The 22,249-nt window shown below is 45.7% G+C and overlaps 1 pseudogene; it reads right to left on the bottom strand.

Annotated features, from left to right (window-relative positions):
- Nucleotides 1-127: 127 nt before the first annotated feature.
- LOC144097795 (uncharacterized) lies at nucleotides 128-9,662 on the bottom strand (annotated as a pseudogene).
- Nucleotides 9,663-22,249: the final 12,587 nt, after the last annotated feature.

Genomic DNA, 22,249 nt, shown 5'->3' with positions numbered 1-22,249 from the left:
CCCGCGAAAACTCATAGCTACCTCCTTCTTCCTCGCAGGCATTCGGAAGAAGAGAGCTGTAGGGCTTTTCCTGCTCGTCTCTGCCATTCTTTGTGAAGGATTTCTCATCGGTGCTGAACATTTGTGTTTAGATAAGCTGCACTGCTGCATCCTGGTATGATTCCTGCGGTGGGTGCGGCTCCGCCGGTGCCGAACCCTGGCTCAACACCTGACTGTGCACCTGGCATTCCGTCAGGTCTAACTCAGCAGACCATACCTGCTGTGTAAGATCTACGTGCTGCCTCAAGCCTGCTGTCTTGCAACCACTCTTCTGCTCCAGCTGCATCAGGATCAGGATTTCCAGATCCTCATGGACAAAGAACTCCTGATGCTTACAACTCAAGCCGTGATCTCCCACTATCTTCAGGTCAGGACGATTTTTCGGATTCTTCAGGTTCTTCTACTATCATCTACATGGACACTACTGCGAAGTCCGGAGAAGGGTCAGAGATTTATTCAAGTGCCTTCAAAGCGCCGTCGGGGCTCAAAGCAGTCACTTATGAGTGCAGTTACTCCGCATTTACCTCAAACTCCTAAGCATAACCTTACGGTTGTCATCAAGCCACTAGATTCTGGGTACCGCATTACCTGCATTAATCCACTATCATTAAGACAAGGTTTAGAATCTGTGGCTCCAGACGGCATTCTTCAAGTTCGTCCTAACGAGCACCTAAACCTTCTGGCAGTTGACATTCGTACAGCGCACGCAACTGAACGCCTCTTGCAAATAACAAGCATAGCTGGAGTTGCAGTTCAAGCCTACGAGCCTCGCCCCAGCAACTGTGACGTGGGTGTCATTAAGGGTGTCCCCCTGGATCTCTTAATCAGATATCTACTCAGCGCTGCTACAGAGAGCTCCGATTAAATCCGTCCGCCAACTTGAAAACTCAAAATATTTGCATTGTACTTGCGACAAAATCTGCTCCGTAATAAGTGATTCTCGGATATAGAAGGTACCGTGTGTACGAGTACACTCAAACACCACGGCAATGCACTAGATGTCAACACTTAGGCCATGTGGCTAGCGCTTGCTGACTTGCCTTGCGCTGCTCTCGTTACGGTGGCAGCCATGACCGCAATGAATGTGCAAGTGATAACCCTCTTTGTCCTAACTGTAGTAAGCAGCATGAGGCGACGTTTTCCGCTGCACTGCCTACCAAAAGGAGGAAATTATCTACAGGTACAAGAAATCAAATAATACAGACTATAAGTCAGCAAAATCTGCTCTACTTAAGCAAAACGAAATCCGGGGAAGTCGCCGCAGGAAAAAAATCATCGTCGGCGAAGAAAGCTCCCCAATCGCCGGACAAAGATAAAGCCAGTCACCTGAGCATTGAGGACGAGGTTGAATTTCCTCCTCTTCCACCGCGCCAAAATATTGATCCACCTTCTGTAGCGAGTACAAAAGTGAACACCCCACGGCAGCCGCAGTATGGAGCCTGGAACCACCGACGTGAAGGATCTATTCGCCAAAACTCCGATAGTACCAGTTCCCTACTGTGCTCGATTGTTGCGGCTGTCCGCGCTTCCTAACACCACACTCCTCGCTCTCCCTAGCGTGCAAACCATCCGTAGCAAGGCCACCATCTTCCAAAGGAATGCCTGAAGCATTCGTCCACGACTGTCGGATTTCCGACAATTTGTTTCGAAGCGCCGTTTTCCGATCATTGCCATCTCAGAATCCCGTCTGCGTACTACTATCCGTCTTTCAGGATATACCGCTCTGAACTCGATGACAGGTGCTGACATCAGCAAAGTTCTTTTAGCTGTTCGGAAAGATATAACCTCCATTCCACAACCAATATCTGCCGACGCACGGAATGAATATGTTGTGGCCACCGTCAAGATCATGAACCTGTCCTTCACAGTGATCGTCGGGTATATACCCCTCTGGTGTGAACTCTGACGTCGACCGCCTTCAGGCTCTCGTATGCAGTACCCCTGCGCCGCACATCATTACGGGTGATTTCAACGCACATCATCCTGCATGGGGAGGCATCAGATTAACAGCCAGAGGACGACAGTTATTTGATTTCGCACTGTACAACAATTTCCCTTTCCTCAACAACGGCCAGGTAACCTTTTTTCAAGGTACAAGATCCAGTGCCCTTGACATTTCGATGATTTATAATCATCTGTCGTCTTCAACAACCTGGAGTGTTGACATAGAATCTCATGGCAGCGATCATCTTCCTACGTATATAGAGGTTGGTGGTGCTTCCTTAAGTTCACAGCGGCGTGTAGCACGCTACACGAATTGGGAACTTTTCACTGACACAGTTGAATAGTGGACCTCTCAAACCTCAATTTTGAAAGATTCATGGATACTGTAGCACGTGCTAAAACGTCCAGCACTAAGGTTACAACGCTATCAAAAGGTCACTGAACTGCAAATGCTGAATTGAGCGACTTCGAGCAATTCGCTGCAGAGCAGAGAGACGAGCACGCAGAACAAATTATAGAGAAGACATCAGGGTTACTAGGCGCGCACAGAAACATGTTCAACGTCATTTGGACAAGCTGGAAAGACGGGAATGGCGATCCTTTTGTGCGAAGCTTGATCCCAGAAAGCCTCTTTCTAAGATGTGGAGCATTGTACGCAGCCTCAGTAGTCAGCCCGCTCCAATAAATCCTTTTGACTGCGTAGCTGCAAATGCGAATATTTCTCGTCTCGATGCAGCGAAGGCTTTCTGTTTTAAGGTCACTGCTCGATTAAGGGTCACATCGGTGCCATTGCCTCTCCAAGGCATTACCCCTTTACCTAATACTGCCCTCCTTGATGATCCGTTCACCGTGGAAGAACTTCTTGTGGCTTTGGCAGCTACCAATAAAAAATCGTGCCCAGGACCGGACGGTGTAAGCTACACTGCCCTTTCTCATCTGAGAAGTAAGGCCAAGGTTCAGCTGCTCGCAGGTTATAACACCTCCTGGGAGACCGGCCGCCTTGAAAAGTGTTGGAAGCGTGCGCGTGGGATACCTATCCTCAAGCCTGGAAAACCATCAATTGACTTAAACGCTTTCCGCCCCATTGCGCTTCTAAGCTGCGTCAGAAAACTGATGGAGAAAATGGTACACTCCCGCCTTACCTGGGACCTGACAGATATATTTACCCTTCGGCCATGTCCGGTTTCAGAAAAGGACGCAGCAGCATTGACAACCTTATTACATTCACAAATTTTGCTAAACGCAGCAAAACAGAGTGGTCTATGGATGATTGCTGTGTTTCTTGACGTGAAGGCAGCTTTTGACAACGTCACACATGAAGCAATTCTTCCAGCCTTACAGTCAATTGGCATTGGTGGACGGATGTATAACTGGCTTTGCGATTATCTGCACGAAAGATCGATGTTAATGTCAACAAGTTAAGGTGACACAGCTCTGCATCAAATATCTCGCGGAGTCCCTCAGGGGGGGATTATAAGTCCCACCCTTTTCAATATCTCACTTGTTGGCTTGGAAAAATGCTTGCCTCCTACAGCTGAAATCTCCCTTTACGCCTATGACATCGGTATATGGTGTTCCGCACGCAACAGGCGCATTGTGCATGCCCGATTACAGAAGGCAATAGGCTGCATAGAATCGTTTTTAAGTAAGCGCGGTCTCGGCATGTCGCCAGATAAAAGCTCAGCAATTGCATTTTCGAGGCGCGATCTTTCACGCTGCGTGCTGAAAGTTTCTGGTACCCCAATACCATACGCTACAAGCCATAAATTCCTAGGGGTGACATTTGACAGGTCACTCTCATGGTCCCCACATGTACAACAGCTAAAAACCAAGCTCCGCTCTTACGCCTCTATCTTTCGTATGCCCTCCACCACCAAAAAAGGCTGCTCTGCACAATGATTACTACGGCTGTATGGTGCGCTGTGTGAAGGCCTCCTACGCTAGTCTCCCAGCTCTTCAGGGTATCTCACAAGCAAATATCAAACTCCTTGAAGCTATGCAAGCTAAGGCCTTGAAAATCTGCCTCGGTCTGCCCAAGACCACCCCCACGGTGGGTACTCTAGCAGAGAACAGACGTCTATCTGCATCAGTACTGCTAACCCAGGAGTTGTTTCGTGCACAGATGCGGTTCGTGGCTCGTGTACCTCAGCATCCACTCGCAGCGCACTGCATAGAGGAAGTTCCTGACATTCTCCCACTACAGTACCAGCGCCCTGTCAAGACCTCCTCCCCACCTTGGAGGTACACAGCATGACAAATCAAGACAACGGTTCCTTGCATCAAAAGAAAAAAAACCAACCCCGGTCCTGCACTTAAATATTTTTGCTTGAACACATTTATGGATGCTACAGTTCGTACCGTCACATCTACACTGATGGCTCTGTCACATCCGTCTCAGCAGCGATTGGCGTCTGGATTCCGTCAACGCGCACCAAAATTTCGGCGTTACTCAGTCATCGCACCTCGACTACTGCTACCGAGCTGGCTGCTCTGCGAGCAGCATTCACTTACATTCTTCAACAGTGACTCTGGGGCTACATTACAATCCATAAAGTCATAAGAAGCCTTCAAGAGTTGATTATCGATAACTTAAGCAGATTCCACTCCGAGGCCTGTGAGCTTGGCCATCGCGTTGTGTTGCAGTGGTTACCCGCTCACTGTGGCCTTGAAGGCAACGATCACGCTGACGGTTCAGCGAGGTCGGCGCATGGCGACACCACTTTGCTCCTACATATGCCGTTTTCTCACAGTGATGGCGCGAGACTTCTATCTACAAAATCCTGGCGCACGCAACGCTCTTTGTGGTGCGATCCGGGACATCAATACAGACCCCGTCTTCGTATTGACCCCACTTGTGTCTTCCGTATGCCACGCAATATAACTAGACGTGATAAAAATTGCCTCCACCGAATTCGCCTGGACGTTGCATTCACTAAATTCAATTTACATAAAATTGGTGCAATAAGTAGCCCTCTGCGCCCCACATGCGGTGTGCCCGAGGATCTGCCACATTTGATCTCCCGCTGCAAACGCTTCAACAATCACCGCAAGACGATTTTAAGTGCCTTAGGACTCCGACAGGATGGCTCCGTGCTCATCGAGCATGTCCTTGGACCCTGGAGGAACGCGGCTTCGGGTGTGCGCGGGACAAAAGCATTTTTAGTGCTTTTAAGAGACACGGGCTTGATGGACATTCTTTGACAATTTTTTTTTGTGTGCGCGCGCGCGTGTGTGTGTGTGTGTGTGTGTGTGTGTGTGTGTGTGTGCGCGTGTGCGCGTGTGCGCGTGTGCGCGTGTGCGCGTGTGCGCGTGTGCGCGTGTGCGCGTGTGTGTGTGTGTGTGTGTGTGTGTGTGTGTGTGTGTGTGTGTGTGTGTGTGTGTGTGTGTGTGTGTGTGTGTGTGTGTGTGTGTGTGTGTGTGTGTGTGTGTGTGTGTGTGTGTGTGTGTGTGTGTGTGTGTGTGTGTGTGTGTGTGTGTGTGTGTGTGTGTGTGTGTGTGTGTGTGTGTGTGTGTGTGTGTGTGTGTGTGTGTGTGTGTGTGTGTGTGTGTGTGTGTGTGTGTGTGTGTGTGTGTGTGTGTGTGTGTGTGTGTGTGTGTGTGTGTGTGTGTGTGTGTGTGTGTGTGTGTGTGTGTGTGTGTGTGTGTGTGTGTGTGTGTGTGTGTGTGTGTGTGTGTGTGTGTGTGTGTGTGTGTGTGTGTGTGTGTGTGTGTGTGTGTGTGTGTGTGTGTGTGCGTGTGTGCGTGTGTGCGTGCGTGCGTGCGTGCGTGCGTGCGTGCGTGCGTGCGTGCGTGCGTGCGTGCGTGCGTGTGTGTGTGTGTGTGTGTGTGTGTGTGTGTGTGTGTGTGTGTGTGTGTGTGTGTTCTTTTCCTTACTTCCTTTCCTCGCAGTCATTCTGCTGGGTAACAAAGCGAACCAGGAATTTCCCGTTTCTTTAAAGAATTACATCAGTAGAAGTTCTAACTACATACGACCTCGGAGGCTGCGCAAGACGCAAGACTCGCGCTTTCACTTTGCAGTCACCCATACTTACGCTCCTGGTTTGAGGACTGGCAGCGGAAGAGCCCTATGACGACTATTGAAGTACCTACGCTGCCGCTGCCCGATGGTTATATCGCGATTTCTGACAGGCTCACCCTCTGGGTAGAAGGCTCTTGGTAGGGACGGGAACTGTTGTGCGTAGCCGTCTGCCCATTAGAAGCTCTGCAGGGCCTTTTCCATGTGGCCCGGGGGTGTTCCCCTACTGTAGGAGCGAGATAAAGGGGTCGTTTGATTTTTTAACCAGCCGTTTAATTGTTTGGACCATCCTTTCTACTTCCCCCATTTGCCTGGGGGTACCTGGGGCTCTTCGTCACAGCGCGAAAGCCATAGTCACGAGCAAACGACAAGTTCCTGAGATACAAATTGTGTTCCACTATCCGACATGACAACCTCTGGTATGCCTTACCTTGCAAAGAAACTTTTGAGGTGCATAATGACAGGAACACTTTTTGTCGAAGATAGCAAGGCTATCTCTGGTTATCTAGAAAAATAATCTACGACCACCAAATACCACTTTCTTTCAATATGGCAGAGACTAACGCCTAGCTTTTGCCAAGGACACTGTGGAGTGGTTTGTCGGAATCATTGGTTCCGACTCTTGTTCCCAGTGCTCCGCGCACACTGAGCAACCGGTCACCAAAGCTCTCAGCTGGCAGCTCAAACCATGCCACTATACGGACTCTCTGGCCCAAGCTCTGCTTTTTTCAATTCCTTGGTGACTCTTGTGCAAAAGCATCAAGACTTCTGCACGTAAATTTTGTGGGATCACCAGCCGCCCACCTTTGAGTAGCACGACTTCAGCGACTGTCAGCGTTGCTCTTTCCTACCAGTATGGACGCAAGACCATCGACAGCGACGTGAACTTAGGCCAGCCTTCCCGGCTGAATTTTACGAGAGCTTGACAGACTGCATCGGCTGCTTGTTCAGCTCTGACTTGTTCAAAAAGGCTAGCCTCGATGGCAATTGTCAAAGAGCCAGAAACAAACTTGGCGACTTCGCCAACATTCAGCGCATGAGCATCAATTTGTTTTTCCTTAATCGGGACTCTAGAAAACACATCTGCAGTAATGAGGCTCTTACCCGGGACATGCACAACCGCAAAGTTGAACCGCATGAGCCTCATGCCAAAGAGCTGAATACGAGTTGGCAAAACATCTGAAGGCGATTTTCCCAACAGCGTTACATATGGTTTGTGGCCGGTTTCAAACAATATATCAAGACCTTTGATGTACCCTTCGAATCGTTCTGCCGCCCAAGTCATCGCGAATGCTTCCTTCTTAATTTGAGAGTATCTGGTTTCGGCAGGCATCAACTAGCGTGACGCAAATGCAAGTGCCTTTTTCATTGTTTGGTTGAACTTGCATCAGTACGGCTCCCAAACCGAATGATGACGCGTCAGCGCAAAAAACCGTGGGGTACTTTGCATCATAGTTAGCCATGACACGCGTCGAAGAGATAACGCCTTTCACGTACGACAGCGCTTGCTCTTGGGCTGGTCCCCACGTCCATTCGGAACCCTTCAAAATAAAGTGACGTAAAGGCGCCGTTTTCGAAGCCAAATCTCGTATGAATCTTTTCAGGTGATTAGCCATGCCGAGCAGCCGTCGAACGTCAGGCACGTTAGCTGGCGTCGCCAGTTCTTTGATAGGACGAACTTTTTCAGGATCCGGCTTGATGCCATCTCGATTAAGCACACAGCCAAGAAATTTTTTCTCGGTTACCCCAAAAGAACTTTTCTTTCTTTAGCGTAACGCCGGTACTTTCGAGACGATCTATAGTTAGACGCAGGCGCTCGTCGTGTTGAGCCTTGTCGCTGCCAGAAACGAGCCCATCATCCATTATGTCTGTCACGCCTGGAATTCCTTCAAGTATCTGCGACATTTTCTTCCGAAAGAACTTGTGTGCTGACGTTATTCTAAATGGCAGTCCTTGAAAACAGTATCGCCCAACTGGCGTTATGAACGTAGTTAACAACTGGCTTTCGGGCGACAACTTAATTTGAAAGAAGCCAGAGTTGGCGTATAACTTCGAAAACACAGAAGCCCCACTTGAAAGACCGAGGCTATCAACTGTCGGCATGACATAGCGCTCCCGAAGTACACTTTTGTTTAATTGCGTCAAGTCAACGCAAATACGAACCACTCCAGATGGTTTGAGTACTAGCACAATTCCTGCACTCCATTCTGTTGGTTCATCTACTTTGCGGATCACATCATCTCGCTCCATACGCTCGAGCTCCTGCTTAACTCGGTCACGCAAGGGTAAGGCTATGCGACGCGCAACATGAATTGCAATAGGTATCGAGTTCGGCTTTAGTCTAATTTTGTATACTCCTTTTATCGCTCCTAGACCACTGAAAAGCTGCGGGTAAGAAGCTTCGACGGCTGTTGCGCTACTGACCGAGTTTGCGAACTTAACTTCCAGAGCCTCAAGCGCTGGGAGACCCAAAAGTAAGGAGCGTAATGGTGATTCCACGTACACGATTTGCTGTACAGTGTTTCGTTTCCACTGGATAATGGCATGAAAATTTCCCAGAACATTCAGTGGCTCATTAGACGAACCGGTTAGGATTAGGTCGCACTTTCCTAGCTTGGAAGGCAAACCGGGAAACGTTGAGGGCACAACAGAAACTTCGGCACCGTAATCTACATTAGCGAACACCGGAGTGCCGTTAATGACGACCTATACGTACATACCGAGAATTAGAGAGTTCACCTCGTTCACCGCGCCAACGAAATACGCCCCCTTGTCCATGTGGAGAGATGAAAGTTGTGCCTTCTTTCCATCACGTGCAGCCCTTTTCCGACATACAGCTGCAAATTGTCCGCAACAACCACAGTACTTGCATTTCGCTGCTTTTGCATGGCACGAGGCTCGAGTAAGCTCCTTGACCGCAGTTTGGGTATGACCCGGGGGTGCCTGATCAGTAGGACTGTGCTCTGGGGTGCCGAGCTTGTATTCCAGGTAACAGTTCTTTGACGAGCTGCCCGAGTGCTGTCCTGAAAAATTGTTTCCAGGCCGCCCTTGCTTGCTGACCGCGTCAAGGTTGCTGGTCGCCGCTGCCAAGGGTTCGTCGCCGGTTTCTCGCAGTTGCTGCTGCTGTCGTTGGACGGTGTCCTTTAAGCGCTTTTGCCAAAGCGCAGGCGAGAGTCAAATTCGCATCCGTTTGAGGCGACTCAGAGAGCTTAGCATCGCTGAGGCCGACTACGAACCTGTCGCGAATCATGCGCTCTTATGTCTTGTAGTCGCACCCATCCGCCAGCATGTGCAACACGGTAACGAATTGGCCGACTGACTCTCCAGGTTCTTGAATGCGACGGTGAAAGCATGCGCTCTGATAAACAAGGTTCCTTGCGGCGACGAAGTGATTGTCGAACTTCTTTGTGACGACTTCGTATTGCTTCTGTTCTTCGGGAAATGCAAAAGTCGAGAAGATTTCTGTTGCTTGCCTGCCCCTCGTATAATGTAGAGTCCGGACCTGCGCTTCTTCACTGCCCTCATTTAGGCCCAAGGCGAAGTGGTAGTCCTCAAAGAGTTGGATCCAAGAAGGTCATTCGGACGTCCGGTCGAAGTCAAACCTTGGCGGAGCTGAAACCGCGAACATGCTGTGAAAGGGCTTGACTGCGTTGTCTTCTGACATGACGCCAGTTGACGAAGTTAAGGCAACGCCCCTCAAATGCCACAGAATCCCACTTTTGACACCATGTGGTGTTGCGGCCCTTGCCGGACGACGAGCGCAGGAACTGAGTTTGACTGCGAGGCCGGGCACGATAACAACAACCTTTATTTTACGCAAGCAGTACATCTCTACAGAAATCACTTATATGACAAGTGACGTCACGGACAGACAACGTTTCAGGCATCAGGGCGAGAGTGCCTGATAAAGCATACACATGACACGCGGCATAGGCGCTATCAGCAACAAGTATTCATGCGCGCTCTGCACATTGGTGTCATTCACACGTACTAAACCGTACTTAGGTGTGCCAGTACTCGTTTACAGCAGTACTACCTGCCCAGAAATTTGCTGTGTCGCAACAATAGAAAATATAAAAACAGGGTAATGGAAGCCACGGGCAAGCACATTAAAAAACGAAGAGATCAAAGCCGGCTACGTGAAGACTACGCAGGAGTATTATTTTTATAGCCTGTAAATGGTAGCTGAAATGATGAATGGCCCAGAACACTTGTTTTCATGGACGCAAAATGATGGATTACACAAGGAAAACAGAATAACAGTCAGTCGATAAGAAAGCAACAGGTAAAGCTCCGAACACGTGCTCTGGTAGTAGTGAAGTCTTGATTTGCTTGTTAGTGCTATAAGGCGACGATTTGCCTGGCTTCCCGCTTGTAATATTTAAGGCGCGCAGTTCATAATTATGATGAACGATCAGAGTACTTCAGACTGATGGGGAACCGTTAGTAACGCGCTATGCCTGCCGCCGATGTGAAATGAACTGGAATGTGCAACGTTACAGGTATGCAGCAGCAAACTCCCTATATTTGGCGCTATGCAGTTTTTAAATATCAGGACTTTTTTTTTTCCTTCAACCATCATTAAACGCATCATGCGAGTACGAAGAATGCAGAAAATATTAGCGACACCTTTTCCTCACTATATCTTATTGCTATCATTCGCACCCTTCACTACGAAGGGGCATGCTAGTTAAAAAGGAATTATGCTTTTCCAGCTTAGCTTAGCTTAGGTTAATAGAGCCTGTCAACATAGTACACGGGAGAAGCTTCAAATTTTAAAGCTCTAGCTAACTATTGTGCTCAACCTGCACCTGTAGCTTTCTTACTGAGTGACTGTTATTCTGTTTTTGTTGTGTAGTTTCTCAATTCGCGTCTATGATTACGACCACCTCTTCATTTCACTAAAGTTTTATGATTAGCTCTGAAAAAAAAAAACTAAGACACCAAACTCGAAAAAGACAACAAAGATCGCACTCCGCAACTATAACTGTGGAGGAAAAATAAACTATGTTTATCACGCATTCTATGGAAATGAGTAAGAGAATAAACTTTATTTGATTAAAAAGATGCTGGTTCGATCGAGACTGGGCCTTTAGCACAGGACCTTAATAGCAGCTTTGAAACCCAGGTTTATCGCACCAGTCTGCCTTCTAGCATTGAGTCAATCAGCCGCTCCTCCCTGACTAAAAAGTATTCGATTGCCCCATATGCTGATTAGGTGCTCACTTTAGTATTCCTTCGATCTGTAAGTGGACAGTCGCGTCGACAGTCACGGTCTATACGCTGATAAGACACGTGAACAATACTTAGAGAGCCATCGGCCGAGATGTACGATGCAGTATCTCTCGTCTAGTTTTGTTTTAGAGTCTATTTGGCAGGACCAATTGTTCAAAAGCGCAAAAAGTATTAGAAGCCATGCACTGAATAATGTAGGCCAGAAAATTGAACCTTGATTTAACGGCCGCTCCATTCTGGCCGCCAACAGCATGCTTCCAAAAATAAACCTGCAACTCGTACAGCAGCAACCGCTGTCAACCATGGCGACAGTGGCAATACGTACCTGCACTCTCCTACTTTGCATACTTGGGCACAGCCTTCTGTAGCACTGGAGAAGCTATAAGCGCTTGGAGATAACTGCAGTGCCAAAAAAAAAACACTTAGGGATAAAACTCAAGATACGGACAAACGCTGCTGCCCTTGTGTCGGACATGTGTCGTTATGTGTCCTTATGAGTCATTAGATTGTGAGCGGAGGCGAACATCGCGCTTGTGAAAGCCGCCGCCCTGTGTTCGTAACTGCTGATGCATTTGCATCTGAAATTGGTTCACATGTACGCTTGCATCATTCATTTTCACTTGTTAGCAGAGCTTCAAGCAAGGCTGGTTGGCGTGACATCTCGCATAAACCTTAGCCTTGCCATAAAATCCTTTCAGTGACTTTAAGAAGGTGCGGGCACGCCCAAACCAAGACAAGGAACAATTTATTAGTTTGAACAGTCACACAGATAGCTGAAAATTCTTTCTAGAATTAACGTGCTCATTAAGCTGCATAAATGGAACTCATCGCCACACGGGTCCTCCCTTTTCTCTGTGATTCTTTTTTATGCAGCTCAGTGTTTCCATCACTGAACTTGCGACATGCTTACTCCAACACAGAAATCGTAGAAAACGCGAGCACATTGTTCTCTGCCTTTTCTGAGATAACGGCAGGACCTGTTCGCATTAAAAATTTGAGCCGCAACCACATCTTAAGCAGTGCGCTGCCGAAGTGTCAAATTTCTGCAGTTTCCCACAACTTGTCGCGAAGTTTCACTGGTGGCGATGTTGCCATCGGCACCGTCGTTTTGGAGCCAAATGAGATCCTCACCCACGCCGTTCAGAAGTATGCCACGTCCTTATCATTTGCGTTATCTTTCCTTTCTGAGCCTCAGTTTGCACGAAATGATATACAGCCGCTTGTATCTGAAGCAGTCATATTTCACCACAACCGCGTGTTCGAGAAATTAGTTTGCGCGCAACGCGCATTAATGCTTTCCATAACCTGTTTTCAGCGTCATGCCGTACAAAGCGGCGCGCAGAATTTCCGGTCAAGTTATTCCGCAGAACGAAACTTAACTGAGGCGTTCAGTTAACTACGCAACTGTTCTATGTATTAGGGAATTGGGCCCGTTTATTCTTTAACAGGCCTTGCATAAATGTTCACTTAAGTACGTACGCAGGTGTTCTATGCACGTGGCAAATATGCCAATTTATTCTTTAACAGGCATTGCATAAGTTTTTGACACGCTAATGACAGCTGTCTGCGGCAAGTATTTTATTATGAACGCTGGGTTTGTGGACATGCCAGGAGGTTCTCGTGAAGCACGGTGAAACAGTCCACGCTCCTTAATATGAAGTCCGTGTTCAGTTAGAGCTTTTGTTTTCTTTTTGCCCAAAATGACCTTGTTCAGACTGCTCACACTTATTTACTTATTTCTGGTGGTGTGCCATTGCTTAGCATTTTCGCTGCCTGATTTGTTCTTTGAGTGTGACGCCTGGCAGGAAAAAAACGATTATAATTGTTAAGAAAACAATAAAGGGTGTGCACATTTATTAGTACTTTAAACTTTGTCTTCTTTTTACTTGAGCACTGTCGCTTCACCATTAATGCTTTGAGGTCGTTGGTGGACGCTGTTCATTACGGTAAGCTGCAAAAGAGACTTTTTAAGAAAGAGGTTTCAGATTGTCTAGAATATAGCCCAGCTTTTAAAAAGGGTATTTTAAAAATGAATTCGCATTTCAAATCTAAAGCCAAACGCAACTGCAACTTCTCGTATTCCAGAAAAGCTTTGAAAACAGCTGTGTGACCTATTTCAGCGCACGTAAGGGTGACTGAAGGAGAGAAATTTTCTAATAGCGCGTGAATGTTATGATTGGGTGATTATAAAGGCTTGAACATAAGGGTGGAAACAGGAGCGCTCAATTGGATTGATGCGAAGGAAATGCGATAGCATTCTTTTCTACTACACTTCCTTTCTGCTATCCGTCTAAACCCTGGAGCACGAACTATAACACTACGACCACTGCCGCTGCTTGTAACGTCATTTAACTACTATCATAAGTTAAAACCAACTCAGTATCACTTGTCAGTGAAGTATCTTTACCAAGTTGCTGGTGTCAATATTTAATTATAATCGGTGTTTCACTATTGCTGGTGTGTTACTATAGCCGGTGTTAAAGCAGGTAGCAGGTGGCGCAAAGGAGCAGTTTCAGCTCTCCACCTGCTATAACACCGGCTATAACAAAACATCGGCACTAGTGGACCTCCAGCTATAATGAATCACTGGATATAATAAACGCCGACTCAAATGGATTACCGGCCGTAGCAACTTGTTAAGGAAACTTCAGTGACAGGTGATAGTAATTGGATTCTAGTGATGATATTGGTCTACTGAAGTTAAACTAGCAGTAGTCGTGGTTGTAGTGTTCAAGTTCATGCTCCAGGCTGCAGACCGATAGCACAAAGGAAGCGAAGGTAAAGAAAAATGCTCTCGCATTTCCTTCGCATTAATCTTCGCATTAATTAATCAAAGAGTTTGGCTAAAGGAAGCGCACCCAACGGTGAGGAGTTTACCGGGATACAGAAGGCGAGCGTGATGGTCCAGTTCGATGATAGGTCAAATGCTACGTCTGCCTCTCACTGCGCTCCTAAGAGCCAGCGACTATGACGTTAAGCCCTTGGCGGGTTGACTGTTTCGGTGCAATCCTGCGTTAGAACTAACTCTCTGCAAGGCCTGGTTAGGCTTCGAAGTTTCGTTGACCGTAGACAAGGGTCAATCATGCACATGCGCTTTTTCGGGATAAATATAGGAACGTCGAATCCTGACAGATCATTTTTTCAGTTTGAATAGTTGGGAGCATTCCCCGCACTGGTTAGGCGCGTTATATGCAGTAAGAGATGAGACTCAAAGTGCAGTTTGTTGAGGAACAGCTCCCTTCAGTAAGGCGGTTCAGTTCCCGCTGGCATAAACTGTAGCTTCGCTCTCTGTACTGTGCAGCTATAACATCCGACGTCTATGTCAGATAATAGCGCATAATCTGGGCGTTACAGTGCTTCAATGAGATATTTTTTTTTATTTCAGGCAGAATACTATAAGCGGCTCATGTATGGCGAGCTCAGTATTTCACGAATTCGGTCGAAGTCGTGTTTAGAAATTATCTACGAGCACTAAATTTCGCGAGCACTAATGGGTAGACCCTTTAGCGCTCCATTGCACCAAACTTTTCTCTAGATCTCTGTGATGGAACAAAAATTCCAAAATTAGGTCTTGGAGAAAATTAATTCGCCCGCCGTATACACGAAAAAACAACATAAACGTAAGGACATTAAAAAGAGCAACTCTCCTTTCGTTCTCTCATACGCTTCTGTTCGAAATAGTGCTACACAGCCTAACCATGCTAGAAAAGCGGAATTCTCAAAAAGGACGTCATCGCGAATTGAAGTGAACTATTCGAACACTACAGCGGACCATCGACCAGCCAAAAATATTCACAACACTGAACGAATCAACATATTCTTTGTTGCTTTGATATATTCGCGGGTTAGATGTGTTCCCATGCATGTGAGTTGCGCAAATTTGTTTTTGCCTTCGACCACTCTCAAATTCATTCCTTTGAGCGATGCTACTAGTGGTACCTGAAAGAGACCGCGTTTTTTACAATACGTAGCGTTTGTATTTAATATCAACGCCACGCTAGGGAAGACCGGCCTGCCTGCCGTTACTGGCTGCAAGCGTTGAGAACGTGATGACCTAATACGACAAGATGGCGGCCATATTCTTACTTCAGTTCTTCTACTGAAGTCGTTCTTAATTAGGTTACGAGTTTCGAGAGCTATAGGTTACCGTTCGGAGCTGATATTTGCAATGTGTTCAGTTTTTTTTGTATATAAGTATGTGGAATTGAGTTTTCTCTGAGTACTTACAGCACCTGAATTAGCAACAAAGGAGACTGCGTGTCTTTAGGCCTGGCACCAATTTTCGTGATGAACAATGGCGTTTTACTGCTTAGGAGCCGTCTTTAAAGACTTAACTGGTTGTCGTCAAACCCGAGGTTTTTCGAAGTGTCTGGCCTGCTTCTAATCTCATTTGTTTCATTTCCATTTACGGAGATTTAATTGATAGCGCCATATCGTGCTCACCGCAGAAAACCAAACGCATGCGAAGGTGTCATTTAATTCTGTGTCATACGTGCACGCCAACCTTCATGAAGAAATATTGCGTCAAACAATTGTCGTCTTGTCGCATCATTCAGCCTACGCTTGGGGCCCAAAAGGTGAGAGTAAAGTAGAAGAATTGAAGTGGGTAATAAAAAATTTCACGATTGCACTGAAGTCTGCTTTTTAGCGCAAATGCGTGTCTTTCCTTGTCCTCTTTTTGCCTTCATTTTTGATTTTCTTTTATTTGCTGCACTTTCTCGTTGTTTTTGTTTTTATTATTTTTATCTTGTTGATTTCTGTTTATTTTCTTTTATTTTTATAATTTCTTTATTAGTTTTTAATTTTTGTTTCAATTTCTAATATCTGGTTCTTCTATTTCAGTACATACATGTTGTTTCATCAACTGTTGCATTTTTGTTTCATTTACCACACAACTTATGACTGACGCTTCATGCGGACAACTTCTGTCTACAACTTCAGTCCACGCCACTCGTGAGCCAAGAAAGGCTTTCGCTTTAAAACCAGCTTGGAAACAGCAGAGCTGTGCGAAGAACTTAAGCGTCGTTACAAAAAATGGCTGCGTTTGCTTGGCTCAGATCTGGCTGCCAAAAATTAAGGTTCACATGCCAATAGCGCTGCGCTGCATTCTGTTTGCATAAAAACCCTTCGGATTCCAAATATGAGCCAGAAAACAGGATAAGTAAAGCGTTACGGGCTGGTCTCTACCTGTGCTGTCTACACCTTGCTGTACTGCCGAAAACTCAAGCTCCACACAGAAAAAACTTCACTGCCAGAACTTCGTAGGGGGTAAGCTTGATTGTGGGACATGCATGAAGTGAAAGCGAGCTAAATACCTGGAGCCATGGGGAAGCTTTTCGGGGGATCCGGCTCCGGCTGTATCCTGCTGCACAATTGTTGTTGTTAGCCAGAAGCTTCCTGCTCCCGTTCGGATAATCGCCGTCTTCCTCGATGACAGAGGCATGCAGAGAGTGGAGGAAAAAAAGAGGATGGAGTCTTTGAAACAAGTAAGGCTCTCCTATTAAATTGCTCGCCGCACCGAAAAAGAAACCAGTTACGTTGCTCTTTTTGAGGCATCGCAAAACAACAACATAGCTTCCTCCCGTGTGAGCCGGGTTAAAAGGAAAGCAAACAACTACCGGAAAAAGGCTCGACCATTTTGCTCGAGCGAAATGCTTATTGCATGGTTCATTTTTTCAAGGCTGGAAGGAGCTAAATGTGTGACCGCAGTTATAGTTCGCTTGAAATGCTGGCTTTTGTTTGAAAACAGACCAGGTAAATGCTGCGGCAAAAGCCATGAAGTGTTATTTTACCTGGCCCTGGTATCGTTGTCGATGCCGCTTCAAAGGAGTCATGTTGTTCACACAGAGGGCGCATGCGATCGTTATTATATTTCCGCTAAGCAGAAATGGCGGCACCAGGGAAGTAGCAGACGGCTTTGTTTAGCGCGGGCTGCTTCTTGCATGCAGGAATGCAGACGACGACGTCATCGTTCACGCTACAGTTAAAGATGTTCGTTTCTTTTACGCATTCAATAGATATGCTGGAGGCCTCAGCTTTATTTTAATTTTTTAGTTTACTAAATCTGAATTTTTCACTGAGTGTAGCCTCGTTTTAGTTATAATGCGTTAATAAACTAATGCACACCACCCTCAGGTTACTTTAAGTCTCTCAATAATTATCAGAACTATTGCTCACAGCACGCCCACGAATAGGTGTCGAAATTCGCCTACCTACTCAAGGCACCTGTAAGGAGATATTAAAGTGTTGCAGTTTCATAAATTTCAGCACCTCTAAGACTGCATTCATATGCAAAGAGAGGTACACTGTCGCAATAAAGAAAATCTTCATTCCTCTTATGTACCAACCAAGCGGAATGTAGGGTGTGGGTTATTTTCACAATTATTTGAGATTATGTATTGTTGAAGGCAATGAAGAACACGTATTCACCCGTTATTGACCGTATTCTTAGATTCGTCGTGTGTAGTTCTGCTGTAAACAACCGCTGTTGAAATATGGAAAGAAATTCGGTTAAAATGGCAATTACTTGCTGAGTATGGAAGATGATGAAAAATGTCTCTGTTAGTCTGAAGTAAGGGTTAACGTAAGTGCCACTGTTTTCACGAAGGAAAAATTAATTACCACATGAGAGAAAATTGTAGAAGGCAGAAGGAAAAATTCACAAGGGCACCTACTTACAATATGTCTTGGCCATATCATAGCATTAGAAGGTGCTGAAGGTTCTACTAGAAGCAACGTCACGTCCAGACTGATGACTTCCCTTTCCTCCAGACAATGGGAACTATCCACTATGGTGACGTTCCTTGCATCGAGCCAATGGGCGAATTTTATGACGATGACACATTTTTTCTCGATGAATATGTTAATGCTATTGCATAAATAAAAGAATACTTTAGCATCTCTGCTTACACTTGTTACATACCGCATTTTCTGCAACCTTAATGCCGACTGCGATTTCGTCGTCTTGTGGTCATATGGCAGGGAAACAATGGCTCCATCGTGGACAGACCGGGATTTCGGAAAGCTACTACTGAACGGCGGCACCTCAAACAACTTCAAAGGTTTCGTGTAAGATGTCGCGTAGACGGCTTCTTGGACGAAGAAGTCCAACAAAATACAGCAGAAAGAAAGCTAAATTCCTCAAGACTTCTGTCATTCTGTATAATGTCGACACCTAGGTAATACTACAGCTAAAAGATGGAACTCCGCTCCCACCTCAACTTACAGTTTTTCCTTGGCGTCAAAAATATTCGGAAGCGAGGTAACCCTCAGACATAATTACCCCCAGTCCCGCATTATGAAATGAACTCTGGTCATGCTTTAATTGTCTTCAATACCCTTACCTCTCTTCACGTAGTCTAAAAGCGGTTCAAATGCACGAGACCTAAGCTCCCACTCTTTCGGCAGAAAGGAAAAGAAGCGGCCAGATATAGTAAACGGGATGATCGCATGCTAACGAGCGTATTGAGGCATTTGGAATCGGAATGAAGAAATTAACACATGCATGCGTACTTCACGGTGCTGGGTGGACGATTCTCTGTCCATACATTTATTTCGCACCGGTGCTAGGTGTACATGGCCGTTGGTGACAAAATACCAAACTTGAGATTAGCTATTGCTCAAACTAAGGAAGTGGCAACGAGGTACTTAAAAACAACCTTTCGCCGCTCCTACTAGCCCCGCTCTTGCCTTGTTAACATATCTCACACGATGTTTGCTAGGGGCGTTAATAACGTATGGTGAATGTTCAGATTTTCAAGCTTGATTATTAAGACGTGGCGGTTAGTTTTGTAATATGCTTTCTCGAAATGAAGAAAAACTGAATCAGCCTGCAAGCTGTAGGCAAAAATTACGCGCTAAGAATGTGTAAAAGAGTAAGTGCGTCACTTTTCAATATGGTTTTCGGAAGACGTGCTGCACAAAAGCGAAAGAAAGTGTTAGACGCAAGAAATTGAGAGACCTGGTAACAAGTGACATGCTCGAACAACTTCCATAGTATGGATGTAACCCAGATGGGTGGATAGTTTAATGAACAATGTCTAGTGCCGAATTTATGGAGTGGAGCCATCTTCACTATTTCCTCTCGATGAAGTAAGCTCTTCTTGCACTACTGTTCATCTTTCAATTGTATTGCTCAGGTTTCATTTGACGCTGACCGAACAGTTATCTAGCACAGGGCAACTATCATCGCGATGAACAGCGTTGTCCATACCCCTTCGGTTACTCACAGGCGCAATTTAAAGCAAGCGCGCCATGAAAAAAAAAATAGATATGTGGCACACAGTGATAAAGTATTTATACATACTGAAGAGTTCGGCACACCAGGCAAATGATTAAGTGGGGAGATGTTTGATGGGAACTGGGCGCGGGAGTCGAAGACTGCATTTAACTGCGTTTTAGTGAACGAAATAGAATGCAAAGTTCACGCATTCAACAAGAAACGCATTCAGAGCGCCCAGTTGAGGTCACATAATTGTGGACAATAGAACAGAAGGTCACGGTATTTGTATAGGGGACGGCTGAATAAAATGGCCCAATAGTTTTGATGTTGTTATCAGCCTAACTCAAAGAGTGCGGAGATCCCTGCGCAAAGAATGGAGCACATAAAGAATGCCCTATTGCGACCACGATTATTAGCTCTTGACCAAGGGCGCACGCCGAACAGTACCCCCATGCCTTGTTTCATAACATTTAATAGGCACCCCCAGGGATTTATGCGTCAAATGTTGAACGTACTAAGTAGGCTTACACCCCTATGCATTCGAATCGGAGCAGCTTTCACAGCACGAGAGAACTTGCGCTGGAAGAATGATGGCCACTGTATGTCGCAATTGCCAAGGATTTGCCCCATGTTGACTGTTCGCAGTGCACTGAAATAATTGAAGAAAGGCGTTGCAGAGTGTTACGCGACTGTATGAAGTGGTTGCTGAGCAAACGGAAAAGCGGCAGGGCAGGAGCAAATGGAAGTGGTCTTTCACTAAGGAACCATGTCGTCCCACAAGCGGACTGTCGCACTGGCGAAGGCGTACGAATAAGTTTCAAACCGTTTCTTTCTACTGTTTATTATTTGGATTTGGTACAGCAGCGGTATTACATATCGCAAATTTGAAAATGCAGCCCAGTGGAAAGGAAATGCATTGTTTTTGTTTTGTTTCATTTTACAAAATGGGTGCACCCATTTTCTCAAGAAGTGCAGGGCCAAGAACTGTGGCTAGCGAAGGCCCGTTCCTTACTTATCTTGCAGTACAAGGGAATAACAGAATACGACACTCTATTACACATGGCCTATAAAAGAAAACACGCTCTTTGATTCGTTTCCGCTTAATATGTTTGGTGCTGAATGCATTTCGGGCAGCCAAGCCGATGCACTAATCTTGAATCTAATGAGGAAGGTGTAGAAGTTATCACAGATGAATCACGGTTTGCGCGATATCAAGGCGCCTACTTTCGTGGTTAACACATTTGCTATGTAAGCCTGTTAAAGTAACAAAATTAAGGTTAGCTAAATTCAAACCCAATAAGTAAATAGTAATGAGACCTTACTTGGCGGATACATTATATACAACACCATAGATAGCTTCATTTTGTTTATTAAGAAGGATGAAATTGCGATCGTTTTTTAGATTTTTCATCTTGTCAAACCTATTAAAACCGCTCTTTTATGCATTTCGGGTAAAAAAAAATACATAAAGGAAGAATACAACTACTTCCTTAAAAAAATGTAATAGCAGCGTAAAGGGAAGCAACAGATGTCAACAAAATCTAAAGATGCAAGCTTAGAACATAAAAGTTTGGCTGAAGGTCAAATGTTCTGAATTATTTTAGTTTGAAATTTTATTTGCCTATTTACCTCACCTTAAATAAACTCTTTCTGTTTTAGGCGTTATGCGTAGGTAATATGAATAAATGGGAAATTAAATATTGGTTTTTGGGCTTTAGGTGCAGCTGATATATTATAGCAGAATGCTAAGATGAAGTCGACACCTGTCACTAATTACCTTTCCCGCTGCCGGATTTATCTTAATTCTTAAAAGAGGGGAAAAAGGAGGGCCGACTATGGATACTGTTTCTGGTGCGTATAATGATTTGAGATCTTGCTATTATGGACGGTGAAGTGGACACCTGCAATGCGCAGAGAATGGGTGTTAAAATTTTACGCTTCAACATAAGTAACGTTTACACTGGTTGAAGAGACGAATCAATAAAATGAAACTTCAGGTTGTCAGTCACACCAGTAGGGCATAGGCATACCATTCCTGAAATGCGGACAGATGTGAATCAAAAGAATTGGAGTGCTGTTGAGAATTCTTTAACCAGGGAACGAAATAATACATGTGGTATTCACTAAATCAAAATTCTTTACTGTGGTCGACCTGACGGTGGCTGTGAAATAATCATGGTAGGAGAGTAACATGGCCACTCAAGATGCCGAAAATCAGTCAGATTCTACTGCACCTAAGACTCGAGCTTTTCACAGAAACAAGTGAATGGGCATTTACAAGCCGAAACAACACTGTGGCCATTTTGCACCGGACGGCGTGGGTTAGTTCACATTAATTTTGAAAACCTAATATTTACTTTATCTCAACACCGGATGTAAAGGAATGGTTTGGTTTGGTTTATGGGGGTTTAATCTCCCAAAGCGACTCCGGCGATGATGGACGCCGTAGTGAAGGGCTTGAGAAATTTCGACCACCTGGGGTTCTATAAGCGTGCACTGACACAGCACAATACACGGACCACTAGAAATTTTGCCTCCATCTAAATTCGACCGCCGCGACTCGGATCAAACCCGCGTCTATCGGGCCAGCGGCCGAACACCATAACCACTCAGCCACCGTGGCGGCTTGTACAGAAGTGTGTGCGAGATGGGAGAGTGAGTATAAGGTTTATATTTACGTCGTGTCGGTAAACCGCTTACACACAAGAATTAATTAAGAAAAGTTTTAAGCAGTTTTCGCTGAGAGTTTGTTTTGCGAAAATTGCGTCCTTTCTCAGAACAGAACTGGTTCAAAG

This window comes from Amblyomma americanum, chromosome 7 (assembly GCF_052857255.1).
Source record: "Amblyomma americanum isolate KBUSLIRL-KWMA chromosome 7, ASM5285725v1, whole genome shotgun sequence".
NCBI lineage: Eukaryota > Metazoa > Arthropoda > Arachnida > Ixodida > Ixodidae > Amblyomma > Amblyomma americanum.
This window is presented reverse-complemented; position numbering and strand designations above follow the sequence as displayed.